General features: G+C 45.6%; 1 long non-coding RNA gene across 7 annotated transcripts in view; it reads right to left on the bottom strand.

Moving 5' to 3' along the window:
- Positions 1-22,225, bottom strand: part of LOC139267229 (uncharacterized) — a 167,539-nt gene that overhangs the window by 126,166 nt on the left and 19,148 nt on the right. For all 7 annotated transcript variants that reach the window (XR_011593867.1, XR_011593864.1, XR_011593861.1 and 4 more), the window contains 2 exons: positions 18,858-18,975; positions 16,454-16,541 (listed from right to left, as the gene is read on the bottom strand). This is a non-coding gene — a long non-coding RNA (uncharacterized lncRNA). The remainder of the gene's footprint in view (positions 1-16,453; positions 16,542-18,857; positions 18,976-22,225) is intronic.

Raw genomic sequence — 22,225 nt, forward strand, 5'->3', positions numbered from 1 at the left:
CGGTAGTGGGGAAAATGTTGGCATCAATTATTAAAGATGTAACAGAAGCACATTTGGAAAGCAGTGACAGGATCAGTCCAAGTCAGCATGGATTTATGAAAGGGAAATCATACTTGACAAATCTTCGAGAATTTTTTGAATATGTAACTAGAAGAGTGGACAAGGGAGAACCAGTGGATGTGGTGTATTTGGACTTTCAAAAGGCTTTTGACAAAGTCCCACACAAGAGATTAGTGTTCAAAATTAAAGCACATGATATGGGGGTAAAGTATTGACGTGGATAGAGAACTGATTGGCAGACAAGAAGCAAAGAGTAGGAATAAAGGGGTCCTTTTCAGAATGGCAGGCAGTGACAATATACATCAATGATTTGGACGAAGGAATTGATTGTAATATCTCCAAGTTTGCAGATGACACTAAGCTGGGTGGCAGTGTGAGTTGTAAGGAGGAAGCTAAGAGGCTGCAGGGAGACTTGGACAGGTTAAGTGAGGGGGCAAATGCATAGCAGATGCAGTATAATGTAAATAAATGTCAGGTTATCCACTTTGGTGGCAAAAACAGGGAGACCGAATATTATCTGAATGGTGACAGATTAGAAAAAGGGGAGGTGCAACGAGACCTGGGTGTCATGGTACATCAATCATTGAAAGTTGGTATGCAGGTACAGCAGGCAGTGAAGAAGGCAAATGGCATGTTGGCCTTCATAGCTAGGGGATTTGAGTATAGGAGCAGGGAGATCTTACTGCAGTTGTACAGGGCCTTGGTGAGGCCACACCTTGAATATTGTGTACAGTTTTGGTCTCCTAATCTGAGGAAGGACATTCTTGCTGTTGAGGGAGTGCAGCGAAGGTTCACCAGACTGATTCCCGGGATGACAGGACTGACATATGAAGAATGACTGGATCGACTAGGCTTATATTCACTGGAATTTAGAAGAATGAGAGGGGATCTCATAGAAACATGTAAAATTCTGACAGGATTGGACAGGTTAGATGCAGGAAGAATGTTCCCGATGTTGGGGAAGTCCAGAACTAGGGGTCACAGTCTAAGGATAAGGGGTAAGCCATTTAGGACCGGGATGAGGAGAAACTGTTTCACTCAGAGAGTTGTAAACCTGTCGAATTCTCTACCACAGAAAGTTGTTGAGGCCAGTTCATTAGATATATTCAAAACGGAGTTGGATGTGGCCCTTATGGCTAAAGGGATCAAGGGGTATGGAGAGAAAGCAGAAATGGGGTACTGAAGTTGCATGATCAGCCATGATCATATTGAATGGTGGTGCAGGCTCGAAGGGCCGAATGGCCTACTCCTGCACCTATTTTCTATGTTTCTGTGGTGTCCCTGCACCTTGCTACTGAATTACACGAGGTATGTACTGCAGACACGGGACCTTTCTTTATTACCAGGACCAAGAAGTGATGACCCAGCGTGGTACCTCCCTTTAAATACCTGAGTGCCCAGGTGAGGAGTGTCTCCCACAAGTTCACCCCCTGTGGTCAAGGTTTGCATTTCCAGGACATATATACAATGTACAGTGTGGTTGCATGAAGGTTACGTTACATGAAGGTTACAGTTGTATGAAGGTTGCATACATGACATCAACTCCCCCCTCACGTCTTTTTGTGTCAAAGGTTAAGTCTTTCAGGTGGTCGACGCTCTCTCGTGGAGCGCTGCAGTTGGAGCTCTGGTGACTGAACCTTGGCATGCATCTCTGTCACCTGAGGTGATTCCGGCCTGTCCGGGCTGGCCGCAGGGACTGTGCATTTTGGTGAAAGTCCTTGTTGCTCGTCCACTGGCAGTGGTGTGGATAACATCTCATGCCCTTCCTTAGGTTGCTCAGTGTCTATGCTGAACCTTTTCTTTACTTGGTCCAAGTGTTTGCGGCATATCTGCCCATTGTTGAGTCTGACCACCATGACCCTATTCCCCTCTTTGCCAATTACGGTGCCCTCAAGCCACTTGGGTCCCAAAGCATGGTTAAGAATAAATACCGGGTCATCAATTTCTATACACCTCCCCCTTACGTTTCGATCATGGCACTCGGTTTGGGACTGGCGCTTGCCCTCAACAATGTCTGCCAGGGCTGGATGAATGAGGGACAGCTGCGTTTTAAGCGTGCATTTCATGAGTAGTTCCGCTGGCGGGACTCCCGTGAGCTAATGCGGGCGGGACCTGTAGGCCAGCAGGAGGCGCGATAGGCGGTGCTGAAGGGAGGGTCCTTGGATCTGGAGCATGCCCTGTTTTCTGACTTGGACCACACGTTCCACCTGGCTATTGGAAGCCGGCTTGAACGGCGCTGTACGGACATGTTTAATGCCATTACCCGACATAAACTCCTGGAATTCATGGCTGGTGAAGCATGGGCCATTGTCGCTGACCAGAATGTCCAGCAAGCCGTGGGTCGCGAAAACCGTGCGCAGACTCTCCACTGTGATGGATGTCATGCACGACTTTAATATGATGCACTTGATCCATTTCGAGTTTTCATCGACAATGATCAGGAACATTTTTCCCATGAACGGGCCCGCATCGTCTACGTGAACACGTAACCATGGCCTGGTGGGCCAGGGCCACGACTGAGGGGGGCCTCCCTGAGGGCATTGCCCAGCTGGGCACACATCGTGCACCTGTGAACCCAGTGTTCCAGGTCTGAATCAATCCCCGGCCACCATACATGTGACCGGGCAATGGCCTTCATTCGCATGATGCATGGATGCTCGCTGTGGAGTTCCCTGATGAATGCTTCCCTTCCTTTCTTGGGCATGACTACACAGCTGCCCCATAGCAGGCAGTCGGCTTGGATGGAGAGCTCATCCATCCATCTGTGAAACAGTCTGACTTCCTCGGGGCACGCCCCGTGTGCGGGCGCCCAATCCCCAGTCAGATCACATTTCTTTATCATGGACAGGAGGGGGTCTCTGTTGGTCCAGATTTTGATCTTGCGGGCTGTGATGGGGGAGGCCCGCGGTGTCAAAAGCCTCAATGGCCATGACCATCTCAGCGCTTTGCTCCGACGCCCACTCAGTGGTGGCCAGTGGGAGCCTGCTGAGCGCGTCAGCGCAATTCTCGGTGTCTGGCCGGTGCCGTATGGTGTAGTCATACGCAGCCAGCGTGAGAGCCCATCGCTGTATGCAAGCTGACGCATTGGCATTGACAGCCTTGCTGTTGGACAACAGGGATGTTAACGGCTTGTGGTCCGTTACTAGCTCGAACCGCCTACCGGAAAGGTACTGGTGCATCTTTTTCACACCGTAAACACAAGCGAGAGCTTCCTTTTGGACCATGCCGTATCCACGCTCTGCCTGGGAGAGCGACCTGGAGGCATAAGCCACCAGTTGGAGTTGGCCATTATCATTACTCTGCTGCAACACGCACCCAACCCCATAGGATGATGCACCACATGTTAAAACCAGTTTTTTACAGGGGTCATACAAGGTCAACAGCTTGTTAGAACAAAGGAGGTTCCGCGCTCTATTGAAAGCCCGTTCTTGACCGTCCCCCCAAAACCATTCACAACCTTTATGCAAGAGCATGTGTAACAGCTGCAACAATGTGCTTAAGTTCGGCAGAAAGTTCCCGAAATAGTTCAAAAGTCCCAGGAATGATCGCAACTCCGATGTGTTGCAGGGCCTGGGCACCCGCCGGATTGCCTCTGTTTTAGCTTTGGTGGGCCGGATCCCATCTGCGGCAACTCTCCTGCCCAAAAACTCGATCTCTGGGGCCAAAAACACACACTTGGGCTTTTTCAACCGCATGCCTACCCGGTCCAGTCGGCGTAGCACCTCCTCCAGGTTGTGGAGGTGTTCCTCGGTGTCTTGACCCGTTATTAGGATGTCGTCCTGGAATACGATCGTTCCAGGAATAGATTTAAGCAAGCTTTCAATGTTCCTCTGAAAGATAGCGGCCGCCAAACGAATGCCAAATGGAGACCTGTTGTAGATAAATAGCCCCTTGTGCGTCGTGATAGTGGTCAGAAGCTTGGATTCTTCAGCCAGTTCCTGAGTCATGTAGGCCGAAGTGAGGTCCAACTTGGTGAACAGCTTGCCACCTGCCAGCATGGCAAAAAGGTCCTCCACTCTCGGAAGCGGGTATTGGTCCTGCAGTGTCACTCGGTTGATGGTGGCCTTGTCGTCGCCACAAATCCTGACCGAGCCATCCGCTTTGAGAATAGGAACGATGGGGCTTGGCCAGTCACTGAATTCAACTGCCGAGATTATGCCCTCTCTGAGCAGCCTGTCCAATTCACTTTCAATTTTCTCACGCATCACATACGGCACCGCTCTGGCTTTGTGGTGCACTGGTCTGGCGTTCGGAGTGATGTGTATCACTACTTTGGTGCCCTTGAAAGTCTCGACACCAGGTTGAAACAGTGCCCCGAATTTCTGTAGGACCTGTGAGCATGAGCTTCGCTTCACAGATGAAATAGCGTGCACATCCCCCCATTTCCAGTTCATCTCGGCTAGCCAGCTCTTCCCCAAAAGTGCAGCTGGTTCTCTGACCCATTATGTGTTACCACCAAGTTTGCACTGTCTAGCACTGGGATGATCTCTTTGGTGTACGTCTGTAGCTGCATGTCAATGCGTTCCAATTTTGGCCTGCTAGTTCTGTGTGACCATAGTCTCTCAAATTGTTGAGCGCTCATAAGGGACTGGCTGGCTCCTGTGTCCAGATCCATGCGCACCGGGATGCCATTCAATAAAACTTTCATCATCATGGGTGGCGTTTTGGTATATGAGCTGTGGACGTCAGCCACATGAAACCGCTAAACTTCAGCATCCATGGCTTTGCCCCAGGCATCATCCTGCATTGCAGACCCCTCGTCTGGTTCCTCTGTCTCATAGATTATCCTCGCCACAGCCTTCCTGCATATTCTGGCCAAGTGTCCACTGATGTTGCAATTCCTACAGATAAATTGCTGGAACCTGCAGCTTTTCGCAGTATGTCCAGCATGAGCTGAGGTTGTTGTTAACAAAAGGACTGTTACCAGGCATTCCTCTCTGATTGTCCCTTTGGTTGTTTCTAAGCTCTCTGATGGTGGGTGTCAATGGTCCCATCACGGGACGCATTGTTCCTCGAGATGGCGTGAATTGCCGATCCCCTTTCCATTGTTCCTGTTGCGGGCCCACCCTAACGTCTGTTGCTGCCTGGCCGGTTTCAAAATGCCCTTGCCTGCCTGCAGGGTCCTGAGCCGCATTCACAATGTTAACTCCCTGGTCCATCGCTACGTTGGGACCAGGGCTGCGCGCATAAATTAGCTTGGTCTCCTCTTCCCCTACCATGAAGGTCTGAGCTATCAACGCCGCCCCTTCTAAAGTCAAGTCCTTGGTCTCTATGAGCTTCCTGAAAATCCCGGCATGGCTAATGCCCTCCATGAAGAAATCCCTTAACATCTCCCCCCTGCAGGCATCTATGAACTTACAGAGACTGGCCAAGCGCCGCAGGTCCACAACGAAGTCCGAGATGTTTTGTCCCTCCTGACGCCGGTGTGTGTAGAACTGATGCCGGGCCATATATATGCTACTCGCCAGTTTGAGATGCTCACTGATCAGCTGGCTGAGCCCTTCGAAGGACTTGTCCGCTGGCTTCTTGGGTGCGAGCAGGTCTTTCATCAGCGCATACGTCTTCGGTCCGCAGCTAGTCAGTAAATGCGCCCTCCGCTTGTCAGCCACTGCTGCTCCAAGCCAGTCCTTCTTGACGAAACTCTGCTGGAGTCTCTCAACGAAGTCGTCCCAGTCCTCACCCACACAGTAACGTTCCTCTATGCTACCGGTGGCCATCCTCGCGGTTCGGTGATTCCCATTTCTCGTCACCAAATGTGGTGTCCCTGCATCTTGCTACTGAATCACACGAGGCATGTACTGCAGACACGGTCACTGCGTGACCTTTCTTTATTCCCAGGACCAAGAGGTGATGACCCTGCGTGGGACCTCCCTTTAAATACCTGAGTGCCCAGGTGAGGAGTGTCTCCCACAAGTTCACCCCCTGTGGTCAAGGTGTGCATTTCCAGGACATATATACAGTGTACAGTGTGGTTGCATGAAGGTTACAGTTACATGAAGGTTACAGTTGTATGAAGGTTGCATACATGACAGTTTCTGTGTTTCTATAACATCACTCCCCCCCAAAGTCGTCGGTACAAGTTCTTTACAAGTTGAGGCGATCCGGAGCCCTTCACTCCCTGGTTGATCATCTAAGTTCAAACCCTGGCGTGTGTGAGTTGGCGGGACCATTGCTGCCTTGCACCGCGGCTGGTCTGAACGGACTGTCAAGAATGGTGGGTTCATCCTCGTGATTGACAGCTAGGTCGATCGCTGGTTGAGTTTGTGTTGATGGATCGTCAATGGTGATGTCCTCTTCAAGTCATTCCTGGTTGTCAGTAAATCGCAATTTGGTCTGATCTAAATGCTTTCTGCACGTTTGGCCATTTAACAGTTTGATTACAAACACCCTATTCCCTTCCTTGGCCAAAACAGTGCCAGCAACCCACTTGCATGACCGTAATTCAGGACAAACACAGGGTCGTTAACATCAATGTCACGTGAAACAGCTGCGCGATCGTGGTACATGTTCTGCTGGTGTCGCCGGGTTTCCATGTGGTCATTAATATCCGGGTGGACTAGGGAGAGCCTGGTTTTGAGGGCTCTCTTCATTAACAATTCTGCCGGGAAACCCCGGGGTCACGTCTGGTAACTGAGCAGAATGTGAGACAAGCGGGTCTGCAGGGAGCCACTCATCAGGTGTTTCATGGTCTGCTTGATTGTTTAGAATGCCCGTAACGCTTGACTGTTAGACGTGGGTTTAAATGGAGCAGAGCTGACATGCTTGATGCCATTGCGGGTCCTAAACTCGTTGAATTCCGAGCTGGTGAAACACGGTCCATTGTCGCCGACAAGGGCGTCGGACAAGCCATGGGTGACGAACATGGCCCGGAGGCTTTCAATGGTGGCTGTGGAGTGCTGGATGACATGATTACGCATTCAATCCATTTGGAGTAAGCGTTCACAACTACTAAAAACATCTTTCCCAGAAAGGGGCCGGCAAAATCTACGTGGCTCCTGGACCACGGTTTGGAGGGCCATGACCATAGACTCAGTGGAGCCTCCCTTGGTGCATTGCTCAGTTGCGAGCAAGTGTTGCACTGATGCACGCATGACTCCAAGTCCGAGTCAATGCCGGGCCACCAAACATGCGACCTGGCAATTGCCTTCATCATGACAATGCCTGGGTGGGTACTGTGTAGGTCACATATAAACGTTTCCCTGCCTTTTTTTTGGCAAAACCAGGCAATTACCCCATATGAAACAATCTGACTGGATGGACATTTCATCCTTGCGTTGGTGAAATGGCTTAATTTCATCTTGCATTTCCCTGGGAAAGGCTGACCAGTTCCCATTTAGGATGCAGCTCTTTACTAATGATAGCACAGGATCCTGGTTGGTCCAGGTCTTGATCTGGCGAGCTGTGACAGGTGACCCCTCGCTCCAAGACCAGTAGCAATTCTGCGGGCTGCGCCATTTCAATTCCAGTGGTGGGTAATGGTAGCCGGCTGAGAGCATCGGCACAGTTTTCAGTGCCTAGTCATAAGCGGATAATGTTAGTGCCCATCTTTGGATGTGGGACGAGGCATTGGTATTTATACCTTTGCTCTCTGAAAACAGTGAAATGAGTGTCTTGTGGTCAGCTTCAAGCTCAAACTGAAGTCCAAATAGGTATTAGTGCATTTTCTTAACCCCATATACACATGCTAACACCTCTTTCTCGATCATACAATAGGCTCTCTCAGCCTTAGACAGACTTCTAGACACGTATGCAACCGGTTGGAGGTTGCCCGATACATTGGCTTGCTGTAGCACACAGCCGACCCCGTACGATGAGGCGTCACAAGCTAGCACTAAACGTTTACATGGATCATAGTGTACAAGTAACTTATTTGAACATAGCAGGTTCTTGGCCTTCTCAAAGGCTGTGTCTTGAGATTTGCCCCAAACCCAGTCGTCACCCTTATGTAGCAACATGTGCAAAGGCTCTAACAACATGCTCAACCCGGGTAGAAAGTTACCGAAATAGTTGAGGAGTCCCAGGAACGAATGCAGCTCTATCACATTCTGGGCGCATTCTTGATGGCCTCTGTCTTTGAGTCCGTGGGCCTGATCCATCTGCTGCAATCTTTCTCTCCAAAAATTCGACTTCTGGCACCAGGAAAACACACTTGGAGCCTTTCAGCCTGAGTCCCACTCTGTCTATGCGACTTAGAACCTCTTCCAGATTGTGTAGATGTTCGATGGTGCGCGGAACAGATTTCAGCAAACTCTCCATGTTTCTCTGGCAAATGGCTGCAGTCGAGCGAATCCTGAAAGGGCACCTGTGGTATATTAACAGCCCTCTGTGTGTGTTGATGCACGTCAGTCTTTTCGAAGATTCAGCCAGCTCCTGTATCATGTAGGCAGAGGTCAGGTCCAACTTAGTGAACGACTTCCGCCCCTGTTAACGTTGTGAACAGGTCATCCGCCTTGGGCAGCGGGTACTAGTCCTGTAGTGAGACTCGGTTAATCATTATCTTGTTCTGAACATGCCATCGCTTTTCAACACCGGAGCAATTGGATTGGCCCACTCGTTGAACTCGACTGGCGATATGATTCCTTCGCGTTGGAGTCTGTCCAGTTCGATCTCGACTTTCTCCCTCATCATGTATGGAACCGCCCAAGTCTTGTGATGGACGGGCCGTGCATCGGGGCCTAGATGGATCTGTACCTTGGCGCCTGTGAAGTTGCCGATGCCTGGTTCAAATAGCGAGGGAAACTTGCTCAGCACTTGAGCACACAAGGCGTCATCCTCTGATGATAGTGCTTTGATGTCGTTCCAATTCCATCTAATCTTTTCTAGCCAGCTTCTGCCAAACAGCTTTGGGCCATTGCCTGGAACAATCCACAGTGATAGGTCATGCACAGCTCCTTCATACGATGCCTTCACTGCCGCACTTCCAATGACTGGTATGAGCTGTTTGGTGTAGGTTCGCAGCTTTGCAATAATCGGGCTCAGTTTGGGCCTTTGTGCTTTATTGCCCCACAGTTTCTCAAAAGCCTTCTGGCTCATTATTGACTGACTTGCACCCGTGTCCAAATCCATGGATACTGGAACTCCATTTAATTTGACTTTCAGCATTATAGGAGGGCTCTTGGTGGTGAAGGTATATATCCCATGCACTTCTTCTCGGGTTGAGTTGCCTGTGCTGCGTGATCTGCGCCGAATCGATCATCCTTTGCGACGTGGTATGTCGCAGCACATTTGCACATTCGCTGGAGGTGTCCCATCGTTGCGCAGCCTTTGCACATGTAGTGCTTGAATCGACATTGATGGGCCCAATGATTACCCCCGCAGCGCAACATGATGGTGGACTCTGAGTCATCACAGATCTTGCAGCCGCAAACGTATAGGCCCTGCCATATGCAGTTCGGCCTGCTAGCGATGTCATTTTATGTACAGTACCTGCAGGTGAGTTTCGATGTTGAGAAGATATCTGTTTAGTGTTATCGTCCATGCATGCCTGGGAGATCACGATGGCACTGCTCAGGTCGAGGGTTTCGGCAGCCAGCAGCTTTCAAAGAATGACCTCGTGGCTGATGCCCAGCATGAAAAAGTCCTGCAGCATTTGCCCCAACGCAGCTCCAAAATCGCAAGGTCCCGCGAGGCGTCTCAGGTCGGCGACATAATCCGCCACGCCCTGGCCCCTGGAGTGACGCTGCGTGTGAAAACGATATCTGGCCATGAGGATACTCTTCTTCGGCTTGAGGTGGTCCCGAACCAGAGTGCACAACTCTGTGTATTCCTTCTCCGTTGGTTTTGTCGGTGCAAGCAGATTCTTGATGAGGCCGGATATTTTAGGCCCACAGTGAGGAGAACCACCCTGCGCTTGGCCGAGTTAGTGTCTCCTTCCAGCTCTTAGCCACGAAGTACTGGTCGAGCTATTCGACGAAGGCTTCCCAATCATTACTCTCTACAAATCTCTCTAATATTCCAATGGCAGCCATGGTTGCGTGAAGGTTCGTATTTTGTTATTCGTCACCAATTGTTGTGTATAGAAGAACTCCACGAGGCTGAGTACTCTGAGCTAAACTTAGTGTAACCTTAGTCTATTTTATTACAACTCCAGAGTGCCTAAACAACATGGCAGCCAATCTTTTATACTGGCCCTGCACGTGTGTGCAGGTGACCATTAGGACTCCAACAGTCGTGCTCTCTGGTGGCAAGTATTACATAGTGACATACACAGCAGATAGACTATGAAAATAAACTAGCGCAAAATATAAAAACAGTTAGCAAGAGTTTCTATAGGTATATAAAAAGGAAAAGGGTGGCTAAAGTAAATGTTGGTCCCTTAGAGGAAGAGACCAGGGAATTAGTAATGGGGAACATGGAGATGGCAGAAACTCTGAACAAATATTTTGTATCAGTCTTTACGGTAGAGGACACTAACGATATTCTGACAGTAGATAGTCGAGGGGCTATAGAGGGGGAGGAACTTAACACCATCACAATCACTAAGGAGGTAGTACTCAGTAAGATAATGGGACTAAAGGCAGATAAATCCCCTGGTCCTAATGGCTTGCATCCTAGGGTCTTAAGAGAAGTAGCAGCAGGGATAGTGATTGCATTGGTTGTAATTTACTAAAATTCCCTGGATTCTGGGGAGGTCCCAGCAGATTGGAAAACTGCAAATGTAACGCCCCTATTTAAAAAAGGAGGCAAACAAAAATCAAGGAACTATAGACCAGTTAGCCTAACATCTGTGGTTGGGAAAATGTTGGAGTCCATTATTAAAGAAGCAGTAGCAGGACATTTGGAAAAGCAAAATTCGGTCAGGCAGAGTCAGCATGGATTTATGAAGGGGAAGTCATGTTTGACAAATTTGCTGGAGTCCCTTCAGCATAAGAACATAAGAACATAAGAATTAGGAACAGGAGTAGGCCATCTAGCCCCTCGAGCCTGCTCCGCCATTCAATAAGATCATGGCTGATCTGGTCGTGGACTCAGCTCCACTTACCCGCCCTCTCCCCGTAACCCTTAATTCCCTTATTGGTTAAAAATCTATCTATCTTTGACTTGAAAACATTCAATGAGCTAGCCTCAACTGCTTCCTTGGGCAGAGAATTTCACAGATTCACAACCCTCTGGGAGAAGAAATTCTTTCTCAACTCGGTTTTAAATTGGCTCCTCCGTATTTTGAGGCTGTGCCCCCTAGTTCTAGTCTCCCCTACCAGTGGAAACAACCTCTCTGCCTCTATCTTGTCTATCCCTTTCATGATTTTAAATGTTTCTATAAGATCACCCCTCATCCTCCTGAACTCCAGCGAATAAAGACCCAGTCTACTCAATCTATCATCATAAGGTAACCCCCTCATTTCTGGAATCAGCCTAGTGAATCGTCTCTGTACCCCTTCCAAAGCTAGTATATCCTTCCTTAAGTAAGGTGACCAAAACTGCACGCAGTACTCCAGGTGCGGCCTCACCAATACCCTATACAGTTGCAGAAGGACCTCCCTGCTTTTGTACTCCATCCCTCTCGCAATGAAGGCCAACATTCCATTTGTCTTCCTAATTACCTGCTGCACCTGCAAACTAACCTTTTGGGATTCATGCACAAGGACCCCCAGGTCCCTCTGCACCGCAGCATGTTGTAATTTCTCCCCATTCAAATAATATTCCCTTTTACTGTTTTTTTTCCAAAGGTGGATGACCTCACACTTTCCGACATTGTATTCCATCTGCCAAACCTTAGCCCATTCGCTTAACCTATCCAAATCTCCTTGCAGCCTCTCTGAGTCCTCTACACAACCCGCTTTCCCACTAATCTTAGTGTCATCTGCAAATTTTGTTGCACTACGCTCTGTCCCCTCTTCTAGGTCATCTATGTATATTGTAAACATTTGTGGTCCCAGCACTGATCCCTGTGGCACACCACTAACCACCGATTTCCAACCGGAAAAGGACCCATTTATCCCGACTCTCTGCTTTTTGTTCGCCAGCCAATTCTCTATCCATGCTAATACATTTCCTCTGACTCCGCGTACCTTTATCTTCTGTAGTAACCTTTTGTGTGGCACCTTATCAAATGCCTTTTGGAAATCTAAATACACCACATCCATCGGTACACCTCTATCCACCATGCTCATTATATCCTCAAAGAATTCCAGTAAGTTAGTTAAACATGATTTCCCTTTCATGAATCCATGCTGCATCTGCTTGATTGCACTATTCCTATCTAGATGTCACGCTATTTCTTCCTTAATGATAGTTTCAAGCATTTTCCCCACTACAGATGTTAAACTAACCGGCCTATAGTTACCTGCCTTTTGTCTGCCCCCTTTTTTAAACAGAGGCGTTACATTAGCTGCTCTCCAATCCGCTGGTACCTCCCCAGAGTCCAGAGAATTTTGGTAGATTATAACGAATGCATCTAGTATAGCCTCCGCCATCTCTTTTAATACCCTGGGATGCATTTCATCAGGACCAGGGGACTTATCTACCTTCAGTCCCATTAGCCTGTCCAGCACTACCCTCCTAGTGATAGTGATTGTCTCAAGGTCCTCCCTCCGCATATTCCTGTGGCCTGCAAATTTTGGCATGGTTTTTGTGTCTTCCACTGTGAAGACGGAAGCAAAATAATTGTTTAAGGTCTCAGCCATTTCCACATTTCCCATTATTAATTCCCCCTTTTCATCTTCTAAGGGACCAACATTTACTTTAGTCACTCTTTTCCATTTTATATATCTGTAAAAGCTTTTACTATCTGTTTTTATGTTTTGCGCAAGTTTACCTTCGTAATCTATCTTCCCTTTCTTTATTGCTTTTTTAGTCATTCTTTGCTGTTGCTTAAAATTTTCCCAATCCTCTAGTTTCCCACTAACCTTGGCCACCTTATACGCATTGGTCTTTGATTTGATACTTTCCTTTATTTCCTTGGTTATCCACGGTTGGTTATTCCTTCTCTTGCCGCCCTTCTTTTTCACTGGAATATATTTTTGTTGCGCACTATGAAAGAGCTCCTTAAAAGTCCTCCACTGTTCCTCAATTGTGCCACCGTTTAGTCCTTGTTTCCAGTCTACTTTAGCCAACTCTGCCCTCATCCCACTGTAGTCCCCTTTGTTTAAGCATAGTACGCTCGTTTCTGACACAACTTCCTCATCCTCAATATGTATTACAAATTCAACCATATTGTGATCACTCATTCCGAGAGGATCTTTTACTAGGAGATCGTTTATTTTTCCTGTCTCATTACATAGCATGTAACGAACAGGGTGGATAAAGGGGAACCAGTGGATGTGGTGTACTCATTGGAATTCAGAAGAATGAGAGGTGATCTTCTCAAAACGTATAAGATTATGAGGGGGCTTGACAAGGCAGAGAGGATGTTTCACTGATGGGGGAGACTAGAACTAGAGGGCATGATCTCAGAATAAGGAGCCGCCCATTTGAAACAGAGATGAGGAGAAATTTTTTCTCTCAGAAGGTTGTAAATCTGTGGAATTCACTGCCTCAGAGAGCTGTGGAAGCTGGGAAATTGAATAAATTTAAGACAGAAATAGACAGTTTATTAAACGATAAGAGGATAAGGGATTATGGGGAGCGGGCGGGGAAGTGAAACTGAGTCCATGATCAGATCAGCCATGATCTTATTGAATGGCGGAGCAGGCTCGAGGGGCCGTATGGCCTACTCCTGTTCCTATTTCTTATGTTCTTAGCTTAAGACTTCAGGAAATTTCCTGCCACACCGTTTTCTGCCCAAAATGACGAAATACTGCCAAAAAACGCGGCGGAAGGTTGCTGAATTTCCAGCCCTTTATCTTCATAGCTACCCTACTCTGATAGATCACCCAAAGGACCAGTGTGCTCTTTAATTGTTTTTTGGTTTCTTTTGTAACTGAAAGAGCTTTACCATCACAACTAAGATTATCCACTATGCCTCTTTCTAATGTCATTTTAGCATTTCTAATACCAGCTTCAGTTATTCTCAGCTTTTTTTTAATATACTTGTCCCTACTCTCTTGACAATTTTACCATTTATACATAATTAAATCCTTTTTTCTGTTAATTATTCCATAGACCTCCATTTTAGCCACTTAGACTTCACTTTACTTGAGCGCTTCATTTTATCTTAGGGCTATACATATCAGAATGGAGGCAGCCCCTTTAGCTGGAGCTGACTTGTACGTCTCTGGAAACATTTGTGCCAGAGTAGCCAGAGTACTCAGTGAAATTCTCCATTCTAAAGAAAACACTACTACAATACTTAAAGTCCCAATTAAATTGGGTATAGGGTGATGTACCTTAGGTTCATTAATTCTGTGCGAAAAATCAGAAGTTTCACAATAAATTAGCAAAATGCATTATTTTTGTAGGGGACTGAATTCATTAACTCAAGAAAATACTCTATTTTGAGTCAATCATTGTTCAGCAAATTCACCATAGTGTTCAATTATTAAGCAATAAAGAACTGCAAAGTCATCATTATTCATGACTAATTTTTTACTATAATTATGTCCTCATTCAGTCAACTCAAGATTAAATATAATTGTGAAATGAGTTATGAATTACTGATACACACAATTCAACTGCTAAAATGATTTCGGATCATCTTTGTAATGAGAATTTTATAAACAAGAGGGATTCATTTGCCAAACTTGACAGGTAAAAATACCTAAAATAATCTTGAATTGCATTGTTTGCCAACAATAATAAATTAATTAACCAATCATAAATTTCTCAGAAAAGTAATTTTGGGGTAGTGATCCAACAAATTGTACCCAAATTTGTGCTAGTTTTGAGAAGTGTTTTTTTCCCTCATGTTTCTGCTCAATCTCATTTGCATATTGCCGAAAATAAAATCTGCTATGAACCACCGTAATTGGGCAGCGTTTTAAAATGTAATTGTTTTTAAATTTTGCTTTAAAAAATATTCCTTAATATATTTAAGAGTGGTAACTTGATGCCGTATTATTGTTGAAAATAGGTTTATCACAAAAAATAAGCATTTTTAAGTGTCTAGTCCACCACCTGTGAGTAACCGAATTTTAAACAACTGAAAATAACTTTTTAGAAAAACTATACAGAACCATTTGCTAGTAATATTGGTGTACATAGTCAGTAGCTTAGCAAATTAAAAAAAAGATATTTCAACAACTTTTAAAATGTGCCAATTAGTGTCCTTGCACCCAAAAGAACCAGCTTAATTGCAAGAGCCTCCTTGAAGGTTCGCACAGTCATAATTAGCGGTAACTTGCAATGGCGATTAATTCTATTGGGAACGTGGCCAGTTTTGTGGGCTAAGCCAGCATCTAGCATAATGTTTTTCAAACTAGCGCAAAAGATTGTGGAAACTCGATTTGTGCTTGAAATTCCACAATCTTTTGTGCTGGTTTTGACAATTTGGGGCAAATTGTGCTGAAAAAACAATGCAACCTAACAGAAACTCCTGTTTTAAAGACTTTTATAAAATTTGTTCTTAGATGTGGGCGGTGTTGTCAACGCTTTATTTATTGCCTATCTTAGTTGTCCTGAGAAGGTGGTGATGGGCCTTCTCCTTGAAATACTACAGTCCTTGTGATGATGGTACTCCAGAATTGTGTCCGGAAGGGAATTTCAAAAAATTGATCCAGTACGATAAAGGAATGGCAGTATATGTCTAAATCAGGATGATATGTGTCTTGGAACAGAACTTGGAGATGATGGTATTTTCACGGCATTGCTGCTCTTGTCCTTTATGACAGCAGAAGGTACAGGGTGAGGAGGTGCTATTAAAATAACTTTGGTGCGTTGCTGCAGCACATCCTGTAGATCGTACATACAGCAGCCATGGTGCTCCAGTGATGGAGGAGGTTTATATTGAGCTGGTGATAGAGGTGTCAGGCAAGCAAACTACTCTGTCTTTAAAGGTGTGATACATAATCTATCTCAGATATCTCGTCATACACTGATCATAAATTCTGTTGTTTATATCTGGATATACTTCTGTCTACAGAACATTTCCTACAGATTATAGAGAGTTAATGGTAGAAGTCTCTAGTTAGTGATAAAATAAATAAATTCCATAAAATGAACCCCGCTCTCTCACCACTAAAACTCAGTATAGACTTTCAAGTGGTTATCTTGAAAAGGCCTTTAGTTATTGGAAAAGTTCACTAATTTATTAATTAAGATCAGAAGCATGTTGTTTTTTTCTTAAACTGTTGAAGATTATTACAAAGATCAGTTCAATCTAGTCGCTGTATGATAAAACATGAGCTTCACCGTGATGCACAAAATAATCAAGGGCCTGCTTTGCTCTTAGCAGCTTACTGAAAAATAAACCCAATTTCTTCTGTAGAATTATTGAATAAAAGCTGTCACTTACTCAGTATGCAGCTTCAGAGTTCTGAAAAAAGGACTAACAGAACATTGTAATGAGAGAGGTGCTTACTTTGTTACCATGGTGACTTGGTTATGCATATTTGGTCTGTTTTATCTGAAAGTGGTGCTCCTGTGGAGATGGATGTCTTAGTGAGTGGCTGTTTACACACAAGAATGGAAAGGTTGTTTACTTTTGAAAATGTAAGATTGCACCAAAAACTTCTGAGTATACATGTATTGAAAACAAAGAAGGTCAATCAGTTAAACCAACAAAATAACTAAACCGCTAATGTTGTAGTTGTAATATCGTTCATACATGCAAGTGAAACATTTAGATCTCCAGTTATTTATAATTAATGCAACCTGGTACATGCTTAGACTTGGTTACGCTGTGCAAAGATTTGAATCTAAGCACCAATTTATAAATGAGTGTGCTGCATTTTATTATTGAGTCACACCTCTACTGTTGTTGCAATGTATTTATCAACTCTAGACCAAATTACTCCAATGATCTCCTTGCCAGTTTCTTGAGTGCCATCCCTCACAAATTGTAACTCATCCACAATTCCATTGCCTGCATCCTATCACATACTCACCTTGATTATGGCAACCTTCATTGTGTTGGGAAATTGGAAAACATTGATTTAAAAGCCTCATCACATCCACAAGTTCCTCTATGACAATGCCCCTCCTTATCTCCTCAACGTCCTTCATCCCTATGTTCTAGCACATGTCCTCCACACTTCTGATTCTGGCCCCCTTTACAGCCCCCTCTCCTTCAGTTCCACCTTCAGTGATACAGCTCTAGCATTTGCTATCTCTTTCTCTTTACAAACTTTCTTAAAACCTTCCCTCTTTGATCTTGCCTTTAGTCATCACCTCAGCTTTTCTTCTACATGGCTCAGTGTCCAATTAGTTAGTTATTATCACCTCTATGAAGCACTTTCGTACATCTTACTATGTAAGTTATAGGTGCCATAAAAGTGAAAATTGTTCAGATTTGTTGGTTGGATGAATGAAGGTCTAGATAGAAGGTCAAATATACTTATTATCTAACTTAATCTCACTTTGAAACAAGAGTTCTTATATGTAATCTGATATTGCTGTTCATTCACATCTGAAAGACTTTTCCAAGATCCATGATTGATGGTTTTAGTTTCATCAACATTAGAAAATATGGAAGAAAAAGCTATTCAGCCCATTTAACCCACTCCTTCCTGAGACTCAAATAATTTGCACTATATGGATTTAATCACCTGAGGGAAGTAAATAACCATATGTAAAACATTCAAGATAAGGCTATGTACATTTTTCTGCCTCCTGACAGTAATCGTGAAAATTGCAGGATATGAATATGAACACAGAACATAAGAATTTGGAGCAGGAGTAGGCCATTTGACCCCTCGAGCTCCGCCATTGAATAAGATCATGGCTGATCTGATCTTGGGCTCAGCTCCACTTCTCTGCCTGCTCCCCATAATCCTTCACTCCCTTATCACTCAAAAATCTGTCTATCTCTGCCTTAAATATGTTCAATGACTGCGCCTCCACAGCTCTCTGAGGCAGAGAATTCCAGATTCACGACTCTCTGAGAGAAGAAATTTCTCCTCATCTCAGTTTTAAATGGGCGACCCCTTATTCTTAAACTATGCCCCCTCGTTTTGGATTCCCCCACGAGTGGAAACATCCTCTCTGCATCTACCTTGTTGAGCCCCCTCAGTATCTTATATGTTTCAATAAGGTCACCTCTCATTCTTCTAAACTCCAATCTAATACTCAAGACTATATTATTCACCAGATAACATTTTTAGTTTCAGCAGCACAGGAACCATAGTACTTTTAAAGACTATCACATGTATCTATACTTATCCTTATAGTTTTCAATTCCATAATCAATCAGAAATGTATCCAATTGTTTTTTTCTGGAGGCATTAACTTCTTTTGGTGGGAGTATTACTTTCCACTCTCCAAACAAAAAGGTTAAAATTTCTTGTCTCATGTGAGCCTTAACAATTTTATATCTGTCGCTTCTAGTTCCATGATCACAATTTATATGAAACATCTTTACATCACCATTATCCATAATTTTCAAAGAAACACTTGCATTTATAGAGCACCTTTCATGACCTCAGTACATCCCAAAGCACTTTAAACCAATTAAGTACTTTTGAGATGTAGGTAGTGTTGTGATGTCAGACATTTTCAGTATTTTAAAGACCTGGGTTGTGTGTCATCTCAATGTTCTTTCTGCCAGTAAAAACAATTTCAATTTGGTAAGTCTGCCTCTACAACTTAGTTTTAAATCCTTGAATATTTTTGGTTGTGTTTCTCTGACTACCTCCCCACCCATACCCTTTTGAAGGTAGAGTAGCATGAAATGTAAAACATGCCAAATGTGTGTTCACTACTTATGCAAGGATTTAAATAATCTTATTATCAAATGATTTCCAGATGCATTCCAGTATTTGATTCACCTTGTTGATAACAGTTTCACATTAACTGGTTGTTTTTCCTGCTTGCCATTCTGTTCTGCCAATGCGTGTGATTCCAATATGCCATTACACTGGTTTCCTGTCGAAATACATGGGATTCCTGTGGAAATCAAGGACAAGTCACAGGGTGCAAGGGTATGCTGTTCAACTAATCATTTAAATAATCTGTGGTATGACAAAGGAGTCAATCTACAATGACATGAGGACCTCATCATTGTATCTGTATTGATGTAAACTATCTGGAGTAGGAAACCGAGGGCGGAGGTTATTTCCTCCATTCAGAGTAGTATTCACAAAAAAATGATTGAATTATGATATTCACATTTAGGCCCTAATGTTCCTCCCAGCTCCTTTTCCCAGGTACCAGACTGGTGCAGTGCCCTTCAGTTCCTGTTCTCAGGATGCCTATTCAAGGGGCTGGATCATTTATACAGATTTCTATGAATTATGGAATAGTTCCTGCAGATTGAAGGATGGCAAATGTAACCCCACTATTTAAAAAAGGAGGGAGAGAGAAAATGGAAAATACAGACCGGTTAGCCTAACATCAGTAGTAGGGAAAATGCTTGAGTCTATTATAAAGATGCGATAACGGGATACTTAGATAATATCAACAGGATTAGACAAAGTCAACATGGATTTATGAAAGGAAAATCGTGTTTGACAAACCTACTGGAGTTTTTTGAGAATGTAACTGATAGAATAGATAAGGGAGAACCAGTGGATGCAGTGTATTTGGATTTTCAGAAGGCCTTTGCTAAAGTCCCACGTAAGAGGTTAGTGTGAAAAATTAAAGCACAAAACAGAAGCAATTCGCCTGGCACCCAGGTCCCGGAATGTCTCAGAACTGCGCGCCTTTCTCGGGCTACTCAATTACTTTGGGAACTTTATGCAGAACTTAAGCATGCTACTGGAGCCTCTCCACGTGCTACTCAGGAAGGGGTGCGATTGGTTTTGGGGGGATGCCCAGGAACGTGCCTTCAATAAGGCACACAACCTTCTGTGTTCCAACAGTGTTTTGACTTTCTTTGACCCAGGTAAAAAGTTAGTTCTCACATGCGATGCGTCAGCATATGGGGTCGGGTCCATTTTGCAACATGTCAATAGTGTGGGCAAATTACAACCCATAGCTTATGCCTCCAGGTCACTTTCGCGGGTGGAGCGGGTGCGGAATGGTAGAGAAGGAGGCGCTCGTGTGCGTGTATGGTGTCAAAAAGATGCACCATACCTTTTCGGGGCCAAGTTCGCGTTAGAAACCGACCACAAGCCCCTCATGTCCCTCCTATCCGAGAGCAAGGCAATAAACGCCAACGCCTCGGTGCGAATTCAACGGTGGGCACTCATGCTGGCGTCCTACGACTATACCATAAGGCACAGACCAGGCACAGACAGCTGTGCCGACACGCTCAGCAGGCTACCCCTGGCGACCATGGAAGGGTCTGACGAACAGGACTGTGAGATAGTCATGGCAATCAATGCCTTTCAGTCCACAGGTTCGCCCATGACGGCTCGCCAAATCAGAGCCTGGACGGCCAGCGACCCCACGTTATCCTTAGTAAAAAGATGTGTCCTAACCGGTGACTGGGCAGAGGCTCGCGATGCCTACCCCGAGGAATTAAAACCCTTTCACAGGCGCATGCATGAGCTATCACTACAAGCAGACTGCCTGATGTGGGGCAGCCGAGTAGTCATGCCTCTGCGAGGCAGAGAGGCATTTGTCCGGGAGCTCCACCACGAGCACCCGGGGATCATTCTCATGAAGGCCATAGCCAGATCCCACGTCTGGTGGCCTGGTATTGACGCGGACTTGGAGCTCTGCGTCCGAAGGTGCACCATTTGTGCCAACTCAGCAATGCCCCCAGGGAGGCTCCACTGAGCCCCTGGCCCTGGCCTACCAAACCGTGTTCGCGGGTGCACGTAGACTATGCGGGCCCATTCATGGGCAAAATGTTCCTCGTAGTTGTAGATGCATTTTCAAAGTGGATCGAGTGCACCATTTTAAACTCGAGCACAACCTCCACCACTGTGGAGAGCCTCGCAACCATGTTTGCAATGCACGGAATCCCTGACATATTGGTCAGTGACAATAGTCTGTGCTTCAACAGCGCAGAATTCCAAGACTTTATAATTGACCACGACATAAATCTCGTCAAGACGGCACTGTTCAAGCCGGCCTCCAACGGCCAGGCGGAGAGAACAGTGCAAATCATGAAACAAGTCATGCTTAAAATCCAAGGTCCCGCGCTGCGGGGTCGCCTGTCGCGACTGCTGCTGGCATACAGATCTCGTCCACACTCACTGACTGGGATCCCCCCCGCGCAATTGTTGATGAAAAGGACTTTAAAAACAAGGCTCTCATTAATCCTCCCAGACATGCACGAAATCGTTGAGGCAAAGCACTGTAAGCTGACTGAGTACCATGACAGAAATTCGAGGGGGAGATGGAATGAGATAGGGGACAAAGTGTTTGTACTAAACTATGGCAGGGGTCCCACATGGCTTGCAGGGACAGTAACGGGCAAGGAAGGAAACAGGCTACTGGTAGTACAAATGGACAATCGCAAAACCTGCCGGAGGCATGTAGACCAAGTCAAAAGCAGATTTACCAACCAGAGGCAGACTACAATGTGGAACTCGCACCACACCTGGTGGACAGACAGAGGGAACAACTTGAGGAAAGGGCAATCCCAACAGAGAGCCCAGGCAAGTCAACAACAATCACATCAATCGAAACAGACAGCCCAAGCGAGATACCAGCAACCACACCCAAAGAAAAACAGACACCAAGGCAAACAACTGAACCACAACTCAGACGCTCCACGCGAGAGCGTAGACCACCTGAGAGACTGAACCTATAAAGACAATGAGACCTTGGGGGAGGGTGATGTCATGTATCTTACATTATTATATATAACTGTATCCTAACATGCTATACATGACTGTAATAAGATATGACCTGTAACCACCAGCATACCTTACCACCAAGGGTGCACTTGCAAGAGACAGGTATATAAGGACAGGTCTCAGGCAAGTGCAGCATTCCAGAGCTGTGAAATAAAGGTGCAGGTCCAGAGTGACCTTGACTTCACTATATGCCTCGTGTGAATCTGTACTGAGGGGACAGGACTTTACACAAACCATCAAGCAAAGCTTGAAATGTGTGTCGGAAGGCTCCCTGTAGACCCGCCTGTCCCGCGTCCTGCTCAGCTACCGCACCAGAGCCCACTCGCTCACCGGGGTTCCCCCAGTCGAGCTGCTCATGAAAAGGGCGCTCAAAACAAGGCTCTCTCTTGTCCACCCTGATCTCCATGGTCACGTCAAGGGCAGGCGGCATCAACAAAGCATGTACC

The sequence above is a fragment of the Pristiophorus japonicus genome, chromosome 1 (genome assembly GCF_044704955.1).
Source record: "Pristiophorus japonicus isolate sPriJap1 chromosome 1, sPriJap1.hap1, whole genome shotgun sequence".
NCBI lineage: Eukaryota > Metazoa > Chordata > Chondrichthyes > Pristiophoridae > Pristiophorus > Pristiophorus japonicus.